General features: G+C 48.0%; 1 protein-coding gene across 3 annotated transcripts in view; it reads right to left on the reverse strand.

Annotated features, from left to right (window-relative positions):
• Gnao1 (G protein subunit alpha o1) overlaps window positions 1-13,056 on the reverse strand; it is a 155,813-nt gene that overhangs the window by 80,649 nt on the left and 62,108 nt on the right. The window lies entirely within an intron of this gene.

The raw sequence follows: 13,056 nt of genomic DNA on the forward strand, positions 1-13,056 counted from the left end.
TTAGTTCCTCCCCTAAGTTACTTTCATGGATTGTCTGAATCCCTACTGTGTGCCAGACAAGATATCAACATTGAGGATTCAAGAGTAAGCTAACAGAAAAAAAAAAAAAGAGTAAGCTAACAGGCACAGTCCTTGCACTTAATCTAGTGGGAGGTAGGAGATTAACAGGAATTTCAGAACAGAAGGATAAGGAGAAAGACCAACCAGAAGGTTCATACCCTGGGTAGGGCCACTCCCTGGCGCAGTGCTGACAGGATCTGGAGCTGGCTGGGCTGGGAGTAACACTCCAGATGTGTGCAGATGTGAGGTCTCTGGGTGTTGGAGGGATGTATGCCAAATGCTCCAGGTGGGATCAGTTCATCAGGAATTCTACCGGGAGTCTAGTTCAAACGTTCTTTGCTATGGAAGGACCCTGTGGACTCTCAGGAGGAATGTGTAGGAATAAGCTGACTCAGTGTGGGAAACGTCACAAAGAGCAAGGCACAGCAGACGGGACACACTATCAGAGAGGAGGAGTTGCTCCACCTAAGACCCCATCTCTCTTGCCCCTTTTGAGTGTCCCTACTGTGACTGGTTTTGGTTAGTGCACGCACATACATGTGCTACACATGTGCATGTGGAGGTCAGAGGTCACAGGAATATCATCTTTTCTCCTTCTCCACCTTGGCTTTTTTTTTTTTTTTGAGACAGAGTCTCTTACAGAACCTGGAGCTTACGGAGCAAGTTAGCTAGCTGGCTAGTTAAGGATCTGTCTGTTCCATCACCTAGGCACTGGAATTACAAGCATGTGCCACTGTATGTGAGTAGCTGGGATTTGAACTCCGATCCTCATGCTTGTGTGGCAAGCACTTTACTGAATGAACCATTTCTGCAGCCTTCATAAGACAGTGTCATTGTATCTGCTTTCCCTCAAGGACAGTGGGGGTGGATCTAGCTTCAGGGACTACTGAGAGTAAGGACTAATGAGAGAAGCCAATCAGACCCCAGGGTACAATGTATGGGCAGGTGAAGGAGAAGGGTGAGCGCTAACGGCTTCTGGGAGCCCACAGAATTTCAACTCCTCTAGACTACAGCACTCATTCATTCTATAAACAAATACTGGCCCTGATAAGATGTGAAGAGGCTCTGACTGTACTATTCACCAGCCATGTGGATACAGGCAAGCTACCAACTTTCTTGGGCCCAGGTCCCCCTTCTATAAAATGGGGACAAGGACTCAGTAACAGATGATAGCAATATTAAATAATTTGTGGGGAGGGGCTGGCATAGCAAAGAGCAGTCAATTAGCTAAATGCTGCAGACAAACAGGTACGAAAGCAAGGCTAGACCTCTAGTCTTGTCTCAGCAGCCATAAGACTCTTCCCATGCAGTACTGTAGATCCTGGCCTCAGCTGAACGGTGTCCTGGGAACTAGAGGATAACCCTTGTCTACAGTGATAAGCTTGACGACCAATGACTGGGCAGATGCCTGTGTTTTGCAAAGCAATTATGCCACAGCCTTAATTTCTGACTCTCAGCACCCAGACAAACAGAGCCTGGAGACCCCGATGGAAGTCAGAGCTTCATTCTTCTCCAGGCACAAGAGCTAGTTCTCAACTGGCAGAACCAGGGACACCCCAAGATCACGGTCTTCTTCACTTCTCCATGGGGAGAGTCTTCCCTTCTCACTCAGTCTGAGTGTGCTAGCTCAAGTTCAGACAGCACCCAGGAGGCAATCATGAACCTGGCAGACAAAAGAAGGAAGCACACAAGCAAGCATTGTGGTGTAATATGCACAAAGCAGGTGATCAGTACTGGGCAGGGAGAATTAGGAGCCAGGAAGTTATGTGCCAAGGTAAAGCTTGAATGAACAGGGAGGGGCAATGTGTAAGCAAAAGTGTCAGGCAAAGAACAGATAATGCAAACAACCTCCCAAACCATCTAGACTCCCACCAAGGCACTGCTCCTATAGCAGGGCACTTTTAAACGGCAGCTCTCCTCCTCTTTCCCTGACTTCCACGGCTCTGACTGAAGGCCTGTTCTTGGAACACTTATGGATTCCAACCCACACAGCTGAGCAAAAGTGAAGGAAGATAGCTGCCTCCAACCATCCTGCCACAGGGAGGAGCCACGCCACAGTCTGGCACACGTCCACATGCATAGCCGCTCCCAAAATGGCATCCTACGGTGGCTTCGTTTCACGATGAATGCCATGTTCACTTCAAAAAATCCACTTTCCTTTGAAACAGGGTCTTGCTGTGTAGCCTGGGCTGACCTCAACTTTGCAATTGTGCCCCAGCCTCTGGAGTGCTGACATATCAGGTAGATGCTGCCATGCTTGGCTGACAAGTGTTTCTTACATGGCCAGATGCTAGGTACAGACTTTAGGGTCACTGCTGAATATTGAGGTGTGTGTATGTGTGGGGGTACACAGCATGGGCAACTCAGCCCATCCTGTCCAGGCTTCCTCATGTGCCTTGCGTCACCCTGGAGTCTTCACTGGCTGTACGGGGTCCATCATCTGAATGAACCATGAATTATCATCCAACTCCATCGGTCTTTACTGCAGCTTGTTTTGGGATGTGACCCCTTGCCACTTTCAGATCTCGTTGCCAGGGGTAGCTGACTGCCATGAGTCTCCCAGGGAAGCAAAAGCAACAGAGCTTGTGTGGCATTGGATGAATGCTGGTTGGCCCTGTCCCCCCACCCCCAGGCTGGACTGTATGATGTCTGAGCACAAGTGGGACCCTTGGCAATTTTAGGAGGTGAGAGATCCAATTAAAAACTTCCTGGCTAAATGGTAAATCTGTATGGGATGAGAAAAACTATTTAAAAAAAATCCAAAGGTCCTTTAGTAATTAATGTTATGTAGAGAGCCTGACATGCTAATTTTAGAATATTATAGGATGGAGTTCTAAAATAATAGTAATGGGCAAATCAGTCCCCTAGGGGAGTGACTGGCACAAACAAGGGACATGTCCTGCTGACAGTGACTTGCAGAAATCTATTATAAAGATGGCATTTTTAATAAGATGCAACTCTAGCCAGAAGCTAAGATGTCAGCTGCCAGTTGTCACCAGACAGAGCCAGGGACAAGCCTGGGACTTGTTGTGACTCCAGGGCAGAGCCTCTGCTGCCATCATTGGGAACCAACATAGATCTGCCCTTCTCCCATGCTCTAGGTGGCATAGGGGTGTGGGTGAGGGGCAGTCCCTGTCATCCTCCCACTGGAGCTGCTGGTCTGCACCTGGGGTCTTGGTCTTGTGGTAGAGATCTCAGATCTTGGACCCAAAGGCAGAAGACACTGGGGTTCTAAAGAATGGTCACAGACTGTAACAACCCCATGTGAAATAGACAGAACTCTTCAAAGGCTGGCGTCTCTAGCCAGAGCCTGAACTCTGGCTTGTGTTAAATCAAAGCTTTCTGAACCTCTTCTCTGCCTCCAGTCAGGACACCCCTGGCCTCCTCACAATCCTCCACTTCCAGTCACTGGAATCATACATTCCATTGTCAGCAGTAGCTTATAGCCTGACCCAGGAGACCTAAGGTCTAGCCCTGGCTCTGACATGGACCAGATGACAGAAACTTGGCCAATTCATGGGGGCTCCAGACTCATTTCCTCTGTGTACTACTGGTCTCTCAGGTCTGGTGCTGGTTTGAAATCTGGTTGTGACAACTTTCTGGGTTTTCCCTGTTTCTCAGACTGGTCCAACTCTATGTCATGCCTGTGTCTGTGTTTTTGCCACGTGTGGCATTTGAGGATGCGACAGCTCTGGAAATGTGGAGGTGCATGCTGGCAAATCTCACAGGGGATTCATGTGGACCAAAGAATCTCTCTGCAACAGAGATGTGCTTATATGGCTCTGCTCGAAGGTCACTTCCTCAGATCCCGCTATTTCCCCTATCTCTCCCCTTCCGTATTTTCCTCCATAACCATGGTCTCATCTGTATACCAGTTATGGTAACACTATCTGTTGCCTGATATGCCACTATGTGTTCCACGACGGGGGAGACACCCTCAGTCTTGCTCACTCGCCACAGTTGCTGGTGGAATACTGAGTTTAACAGGCATGGACATCAGTCTTCAGGGTCTAAGGTGGTAATCCCGCTTACACCCGAGTCCTTCCTGAAGGCAGTCCTTTTATTGGAGCCAGGATGGATGAGGACCTAAGACGGTCACCTTCCACTGTGTATCCCTGCTTGTCAGTCTATCTCATCAAGCCCTGTTGCCCTCTTCTTGCTGCTGTGACCTAACCTGACTCTGCTCCCAGCTTCTGATACCTGGTCCTTGCAGGGTACCTCAGAGTCAGGACAGACAGACAGTGTTACTTCTAGGAATACCCAGAAACTCCACTGTGAAATTACTCATTCTGTAGGAGATGACCAAGAGCTTTATGGACTCTGAGCCCTTTGAAATGAATGTTTCATACAAAGACAGGACTGTCTTAAAGACAGAGCGAGCCTGTGAATGAGGCTTACTCGCTCTTTGTTTTCACTGCCTATACCTAAGCAGGATTCTTTGCTTCCCACCTGCCCAGTCAGAGCATCCCCTCAATAGTCTTCAACTGCTGACAGAGTGGAGTGCTTGCTTGGGCCATGATGTTTACAACCAGTGATACTACACATCGCTGGGGAGATCCACAGCCTTTTCAGCCTGTCTCATGGAAAGTGCCCAAGTGAGGTTGAGTTTTTGCTCATCCGGCCCTCCCATCCTGTCTGTATATGCTTCATCAGTGTGTAGTCCCCACTCAGGAGCCCTGGATGAATTCTCTTGCACCATAGACTAGAGGGATGAGCCTGTGGAAGCCTGCTAACCTCACTGATAAGGCTCATTATAAACTCACACTATCAAATGCCTTTTTAGGCGAATGAAAAGGTTGAATGAGACCAGGTGGGATGGAATGGTCTACTCGAAGGATCCTATGGGGCGCCTCTGACTTCTGCACTCCTACCTAACTGGAGTGTGGTGATGGGTGACTCACCACAGAAGATACCCATGAGTGATCTTAAGCATTGTAAATGACAGTGAGGGCTTCAGAGGACATCTGTTGTTCTGTCTTGCTCAGCTTCTCTTCTTCCCTTGAATCTCAACAGGAAAAGAACTGTTGTCCCTCACGCTCTGAGGACTCACTTCACTCCGAGCTTAAGTGCCAAGGGTGAGCCCTTCACACTTTGTTGGTCAGTCAGCCCAGCACACACTGGGATCCAGACATGCCCAAGGCTAGTATAGCTTCAGCCATTCGGTTATATAAGCCAACATGTTTTAGACATGTGGAGGTGGGTTTCAGTTATTAGTAATCAGGATTTCTTTTTGTCATTTTCTAGTATGTGTAGGTGTGGTATGCATGTATACATGTATACATGTATGCATGCTTTGCTTGCGAGAATGTACACATGGAGGGCCAAGGTTGATATTGGTAATCATCCTTGATAACTTTTCCATCTTAGTAATTGAGACAGTATTAAACAGAGTTCATCAAAATGGATAGTCTCCTTAGATACTCTGTTCTGGAGATCCCCTGGTTCTGCCTTCCCAGGTCTCCATGCCCACCTTGGAGTCAAAACTCTGGTACTCACACTTACATCGTGTCTTAGTGAGGGTTTAATTGCTGTGAAGAGATACCACAGCCATGGCCATGCTTATAAGGAAAACATTTAATTCAGCCTGGCTTACAATTAAAGGTTTAGTGCATTATCAGCATGCTGGGCAGCATGGTGGCATACAGCAAGACATGGTGCTAGAGAAGCAGCTGAGAGTTCTACATCTGGATCTATAGGCAGGAGGAAGAGAGTAGATACTGGGCCTGGTTTGAGCTTTTGTAAGCCCAAAGCTCACCTTCCAGTAACACACTTCCTTTGACAAGGTTATACCTACTCCAATAAAGCGACACCTAATAGTCCCACTCCCTGATGACCAAGCATTCAAATCTATGAGCCTATAGGGGCTATTCCTAGTCAAAACACCATGTTCTACTCTCTGATCCCCATTGACTTGTAGTCATATCATAATGTAAAAATGTATCCAGTACAACTTCAGAAGTCTCCATAGTCTGTAACAGTCACAGGACTCTTAAAAGTCCAAAGTTCAAAGCCTCTTCTGAGACCCATGATAATCTCTTAACTTTAATCCCCTGTAAAATCAAAAGCAAAAAGCAAACCGCACACTTCCACCATACCATGGCACGGAATACCATTCTAAAAGGGGTGGGGTGTAGGGAACACACTGAGGAAACACTGTACTGAAGCATGACCCAAAGCCAGCTGAACAGACTGCAAACTCTGCATCTCACGTGTGATATCAAAGCGCTCTTCAGATCCCCAACTCCTTTCTTTCAGTTTTGTTGACTGCAACACACTTATCTCTCTTGGGCTGGATCCATTCCCAGTTAGCAGCTTTCTGCAGCAGGTATCCCATGACTTTGGCATCTCCAACATCTAGAGGTTGCCAATGAAATCCAGGCTTCACCTTCATAGCTTCAACACAATGTTCTCTTTGGGCCTCCATGCAGGGACAACCCCGACATACGCCTGGCCTCAGTGGCTTTCCTTAGTTGTAGAGGGAGGTTCCATTAACTCCTTTCTTGTATCCTTGACTCTGAAGCCAGAACTGCTTCCAAGTTCTGCTTGCTAGGGCTGGAACACAGCCTCCTCATTCAAATACATCTTCACCAGCTTTCTGTTCTCCATGGCTCCCTTTATTGACTGAGTTTGGCTGTCCTGAAACTAGCTCCATAGACCAGGCTTGCCTTAAACTCAGAAATCCACCTGCCTCTGCCTTCTGAGTGCCGAGATTAAAGGCGTGCACCACCACACCTAAGCTTTTCTTTAATTCCTGTTCACAAGTTGGAAGCTTAGCTGAGAGAGGTCTTGCTCTAAGGTTACCGCTCCTTTTATTCCATTTAGCGTCAGGCTTTTCTTTAATCTCTGTGAGTACTGGGCTTAGCTCTGTTACACTTCCTGGTGCCCCTTTTCTTCTCAAACTGTACGTTTTTGCATTTTCCCTTGCCCAGCTTGCTCCTTTCCATTGTAAATGTCCGTAATCATGGCCACTCATAACCAAGCAACACAGTCAATATTAGGCTATCTGGAAATCTCTTCCAAAGCTGTTAATCCATTTAACTCTTTAATTTAGCCCTAGGCAGATATTTTTGGACATAGACAGAAAGCAGCCACATTCTTTGTCAAAATATCACATAATGGTCTCTAGGCCACATGCTAATATTCTTCTCCTCTAGAACATCTTGAGCTGGGCCTTCCTAGTTCAACTTGTCCTCAGCATCACTGTTTTCTGTCCTCCCAGAAAGCCCCATTTAAAGCACTAAATTATCTCCTACTCCAAAGTCCGAAAGTTCACATTCCTCCAAACAAAAGCATGGTCCAACCTACCACAGCCATACTCCAGTCCCTGGTACCAACTTCTGTCTCTTATTGCTGTGAATAGATATCATGACCATGAGAACTCATAAAGGAAAACATATTTTTTAAAACGTTTTACTAACTCTGTGAATTTCACATCATGTACCCCACTCCCACTCATCTTCCTACTGCCTTCCACCCTTGAAAATAAAATAATATAGAATAATTAAAAAAAAAACCTTGTTATGGAAGCTGTAGTGTGTCATAGTGTGTCGTGCAGTATACTCTTAGTCCATACATCTTTATTTGTGAATGCTCACTGCAATGAGTCATTGGTCTGTTTTGAGACTTCTGATTTCTGCTACTTTATCAATACTGGATCCTGATGGGGACTCCTCTCAGATACCCTGTTTTTGACCTGTGTCATGGAGATCCTGCAGCTTTGGATCTGTACAACTAGCCTTTTACATGCTCTAGGAGATCACAGTTGGGAGAGATGCTGGGGTTGGGCTAACTCAAAGCCCTAAATAGGGGCCTGGAAGAGAGCTGGGCAGCCTGCTAGCTCTTCTGCACCCATACCAGCAGGGCAAGCTCTCCAGGACTGCCCGAGTGAGCTCACCCAGTGCTATAGTTGCCAAGGGACATGGTCATTTCTCCTGCTTTCCTGAGCTTAGGGCTGGCTCACCCATTGCCTTTGTCACCAGGGCCAGTTCTACTGTGCTGCCTAGGTGTAGTACAGGACCTACTCTCCAAAATGCTGCAGCCAGTGAGGGGCAGGGCCAGCTCTCTTGCTCTCCTGACCTCAAGGCCAGCTCACTTGCCTGCCACAGGTGAGAGAGAGGAAGGAAAACATTTCATTGGTGCTAGTTCACAGTTCAAAGCTAGCTCATTATTGTAATGGTGAGAAGCACGATGGTACACAGGCAGACATGGTGCTGGAGAAGAAGCTGAGAGTTCTACATCTGGATCTGTAGGCAGTAAGAAAAGAGGAAACACTGGGCCTGGCTTGAGCTTCTGGAACTTCAATCCCCACCCCCGTGGCATGCTTTCTCCAATGAGGCCACACCCACTCCAACAAGACCACACCTCCTAATATTGCCACTGGCTGGTGGCCCAGTATTCAAATCTATGAACCTATGGGGGCCATTCTTATTCAAACCACCATACACAGCAAGCACTTTAACAACTAAGCCATCTCTCTGGTTAGCAATCAGGATTCTTGTTGGCTATGAAGTTGCATACCCTCGGGAGTTTCTTTAACACCTAGACTAGCCAAATGGACTCACTAAACTAAAAGGTGGCGCCTGGTACAGCATTGCTTCTGAGGACTTTGACACTTTCCCCCTATGACACAATCTCAAAAGACCTTAGCACCTGCCCTTTCCTTTCCCCTTTAGATGATAGACAGAGATGTGTATCCCTTTTCCTCCTTTTTATTTTGAGGACTCGTCTTTCCTCTCCTTACCATGCAGCTAGACAGGGACAGACACCAAGAATACCACATGAGCCTGAAGAGATGGGGAGGAAAGCTGTTCCTGGCCTTGGGTCTTGGTCCAGGTTGCTTGGTAGCCACTCAGAAAACAGATTTTTAGAACTGCCACCAAGTTTCAGCATTGCCACAGAGAAAGGTCCATTCTAGGTGTGCTGCTTTTAAACAAAGGGGTAAATGACCCCTTCTCAGCTTGCGACCAGTAGAGAACATGGCAAAAGGTACCAGTTACCCCAACAGGTGCTCCTGGGGTGGTGGTCGGGACAGCTTGTTTTCTCAATACCCCTGGGGGAGGTGTTTAAGAAGAAGCTTGCCACAAGGAAGTCTGATTGTTTATTTCTTTTTGGGGTAACCAATCTCTCCCCCAACCACAAAGATAACGGTCCGTTTCCATGCCAACTTTTAGGGGGCAGGCTTGACTAGTCCTTACCCCTCCTTCTCTGTGGGCAGAGTGTGAGCCCTTTGTGCTATTTGTTATGTCTTTGGAAGAGAGTAGGGGAGAGTTCCCCAATCTCTAAAGACCTTAGCAACTTCTAAGGCCTTGTCTGATAGACCAAGAGAGACACAGTCACAGATGGGGCAATACCCAGCCCCCAGCTTTCCTTCCCATGGTGGTGGCTGTGGCCCAGAGAGGATGCTGTTCTCTGGGTGGTGGGTTTAGACAGTCCTGCCGCAGCCTCCTGGGCTTCCTACTCCAGCCTTTCTCAAGCTCCTCATTAATAACCATCATGGTGTGGTCATTTCCTAAAGCAGAGTCCATAAAATTCACTCTGTGGGCACCCACATCCATCTCCCTCTTGAGGGATGTTCAAGTAGGGTGTGTATCCTGGCCCTCAAAGCAAAGTGCACATTCCAGCTGCAGGGGCCACCCTGAACAAGGACTCCTCAGATTGCAATGGGAATTGGGGTTCAGTGGGTGGCTTTGTCAGCTGTGGGGACAACAGAAGGGTTAGTGGACCCCTCCTGACATGGGTTGGGGTCTCTTCTCAGAGGAAGTTTACTTCTGGCCAGTTGCTGGCATCTGCTAGCACTTGGACATTGTATGGCTATGGAGTCTAAAATAGGTTCACATGGGAGACAGTCGATCTGAGGAGGGCTGGCTGTCCACCTTCTATCTTGGTGGTATGTTCACACTGTTAGATTCCACATGTGTGCTTCAGGTGGAAGCAAAAGGAAAAAGATGCCCCTTGCTCATTGTCCAGACTCTCCATTCCACCTTCTCAGCAGTACTTGAGCACTGGATCCTGATGAAGCCTAGGAGTGGCCAGTGCCTGTGAATCCCTCCAGGCCCTGGAGGTATACTCGGCTTCTCAGCTGCTCCACCTGAGATCAGTGCACCCCAGCATCACAACAGTAAAAGCTGCACCAATGCCTGTATTTGCCCCATTCTGAAGATCAGTCAGCAGACACTCCCGGGACCACATGGTTAGGAAGTGCATGTATGCCCATACTCCTAACCACTCCACAGACAGCATGCTATCTAGGACCTCCAAAGAATGCTTAGGGTTTCAAGCACATTCATAGCACAGTTGGTCTGGACAGTCTGTCCATTCTAGTGAGAATTCTGACCAACTAGAAAAGGGGGTTGGGGGACTTTCTATTGCTGCTGAGTTGCAAATTCTTCCTCCTCCTTAAACACTGTTCCAGCTTCATGGCATAGTTGTACTGTGCACAGCACCAGACACACGGTATCTAATATAAGACACGAACAATGAATGGAAGGGTAGGGAAGCCCCTTCCTCTGCCTGCCACTGTCACACTTATCTCTGCTTCTTATCACTGTGGCTACCCTTGCTGACTCCTGCCAAACGTGCTTCTGTCCACAGAGCTTCATGCTCCAACACACATGATACCCAGGTTGGGATGGTGTATGCGTGCCAGGGAATGGGGAGGGATGATGGGATGGGGGAGTGAATAACTTGGTTTTTCAGCACTGGAAAAGCTCGAGGAGAGATCTCAAGAATGAAACGGACTCCCATCAGCATCTGTCCCACTCACTCCAAGGGACAGTACAGCATTGGCCTCTGATGTGTACAGACTGAGGAGGACTTGGTTCGCCACGTCTGAGGCTGTGGGGCCCTCAGTGCTATTTCAGAGGTGTACTCCAAACCCTGTGGGTCTTCCCAAAGTGGTGCTGTCCGCCCTGGAACCTATGGCTGCTTCTCCTACAGTCATTCTTGCAATGGCACAGGCTCTCTCTCCAACTAGCTGACTCACAGTGATCACAAACACCCATGGAGCCATTCAGCTGGCAGGGCAAGAGAATACTCTGTTTTCCATGTGGGCTCTATTGCTCTGAGCCTGTTGCCAGATTCTGGGACACAGACTATGGACCATATGAACTCAGGAGCACCGCTGATGGCTCTTTACATAAAGATCAAGAATTGTCTACAGGTGCGGCCTTGGCTGTAATATCCACAGTCAAAGGGAAAGCACCAATGGGCTCTTGAGGTCAGACCTGGGCAGTTTCCCTATCTAAGTTCACACTGAAACTTCTCCTACCCCTAGCCAACCCTTGCCATCCCCGGCCATCCCCAGCCATCCCCAATCAGCTCCAGCCAGCTCCTGCCTGGCCCAGCGCTATGTCTCCTTCTAAGGGCTATCCAAAGGCCTCTCTTGGATACAGTATGGATAGCAGCTCACTCTGTCTCTGATATAGCCCACAGTTTGGAGACATCACCACCAAGTCTTTGTTAATGGCAGGTCCTAGGACTTCAGGAACATTACCACCAACCTCACAGATGAAGCTGCTCATGCTTCAGCTCTGCTGTCTCATGATGGTGGAAGCACAGTGAAGGGCCTTGCTGATCCAGCTGAGATGCCTTCATCCCCAGGAGTACAAAAGCCAATTGCTCCCTTCACATTGTTAGGAGTTTGGATATTACCAAGAGACACAACAGTTCCTACTGATTTAACATCAACAGACTTTCTCACAACATCTCAGGAAGGTCCACTTGGCCAGCACCTTGCAGCTGGTGAGCAGTGGGGCAGGCTCTGAGCAGGGCTGCACCTGCCACCTATACTACCCGGCAGCTCCATTTCACAAGAATGGGGGAGGTGGAAGTGGGCCCATCAGAGCTCGGGAGATGTCTGGACTAGGGCCAGTGAGATGAACCTGGCCTTCGGTGCTTCTGGGTTTTCTCTTCCTTATGTAAACGCACGTAAATCAGAAGGATCCTCACAAAAAGACTGTTTTCTGACTTCTCAAAAACTGGACACACTGACCTGCCAGGTGCTGTGGGTGGGGTCAGTGCCCTTCTTCACTGTGGACCATAGGTTGGCTGGTATGCTGCTCCTGATGGTATTGTGACCCCTTCAGAGTGCCAGTCAATGGCACTACAAGCCCAGCAGGAAGTGAGGAAAAGTTCTAAACCATTGACACATTATTTGTATTTTACTCTGTTGTCCTAATAAACATGGGCAGGAGCCAGGAGAAGCCTACTAATCTAGAACAACTAGTGTGAGCCACAGTAGAAGCATGCTCCCATCTTTCTTTTGTGTTTGGCCTCATGGAGGACATCATGTAGTCCAAGGAACTGAGAAGATGCAGGAACAGACAAAAGAAGACCTTGCACAGCTGTATGTGTGGCCACTGCTCAGACACATGGAACCCTGCTGACAATCATGTGGCTTCAACTGACAAGTAGTTCAGAAATGTTGGGTAGCCAAGTGTCAGGGATTCTTAGACCATGGTACCCAGAGAAACACCCTAATCTACACTCTAACTGCTAAGGCATTTGGGGGAATGGAACACATCAGCAGGAGACAGTGGGCGAGAACTGTTGTGCTAGACTCTCTGTTAATTAGAGGCCAATTTGGAAAGTTTTGGGGCAAGAGTCAAAAGCCACAGACAGGGCTGAGGTGATCCAGTGCAGAATACTTGCTTAGCCTATATAAGTTTTCGGTCCTAGCTCCACAAAAGAAAATAAATCAAGTTGTAAATCCCAGCATCGAATCCTCACCATGTGGCACAGCACAGGAAACATGGCTTATGGAAGACCTACTCCTTCTGGTGGGGACCCAAGTCCTTCTGGTCAAGGCTCGACCTATGGACAGTGGGAGGCTGTTAGTCCCTGACCCCCTACCCAACCCTGTATGCTTGGCCTAGTTCTTTTGGAGTTAGTTCAGTTGGGAATACAGCCCAAAGAAGGCAGTAAACTCCGTCTATGGCTAAATACCAGCATGAAATGGAAAGTCAAGGAAAGAAAATTGAAAAGAACTTTGAGAAAAAA

Source organism: Mus caroli, unplaced genomic scaffold (genome assembly GCF_978045245.1).
Source record: "Mus caroli unplaced genomic scaffold, Mus_caroli_1 scaffold_10, whole genome shotgun sequence".
NCBI lineage: Eukaryota > Metazoa > Chordata > Mammalia > Rodentia > Muridae > Mus > Mus caroli.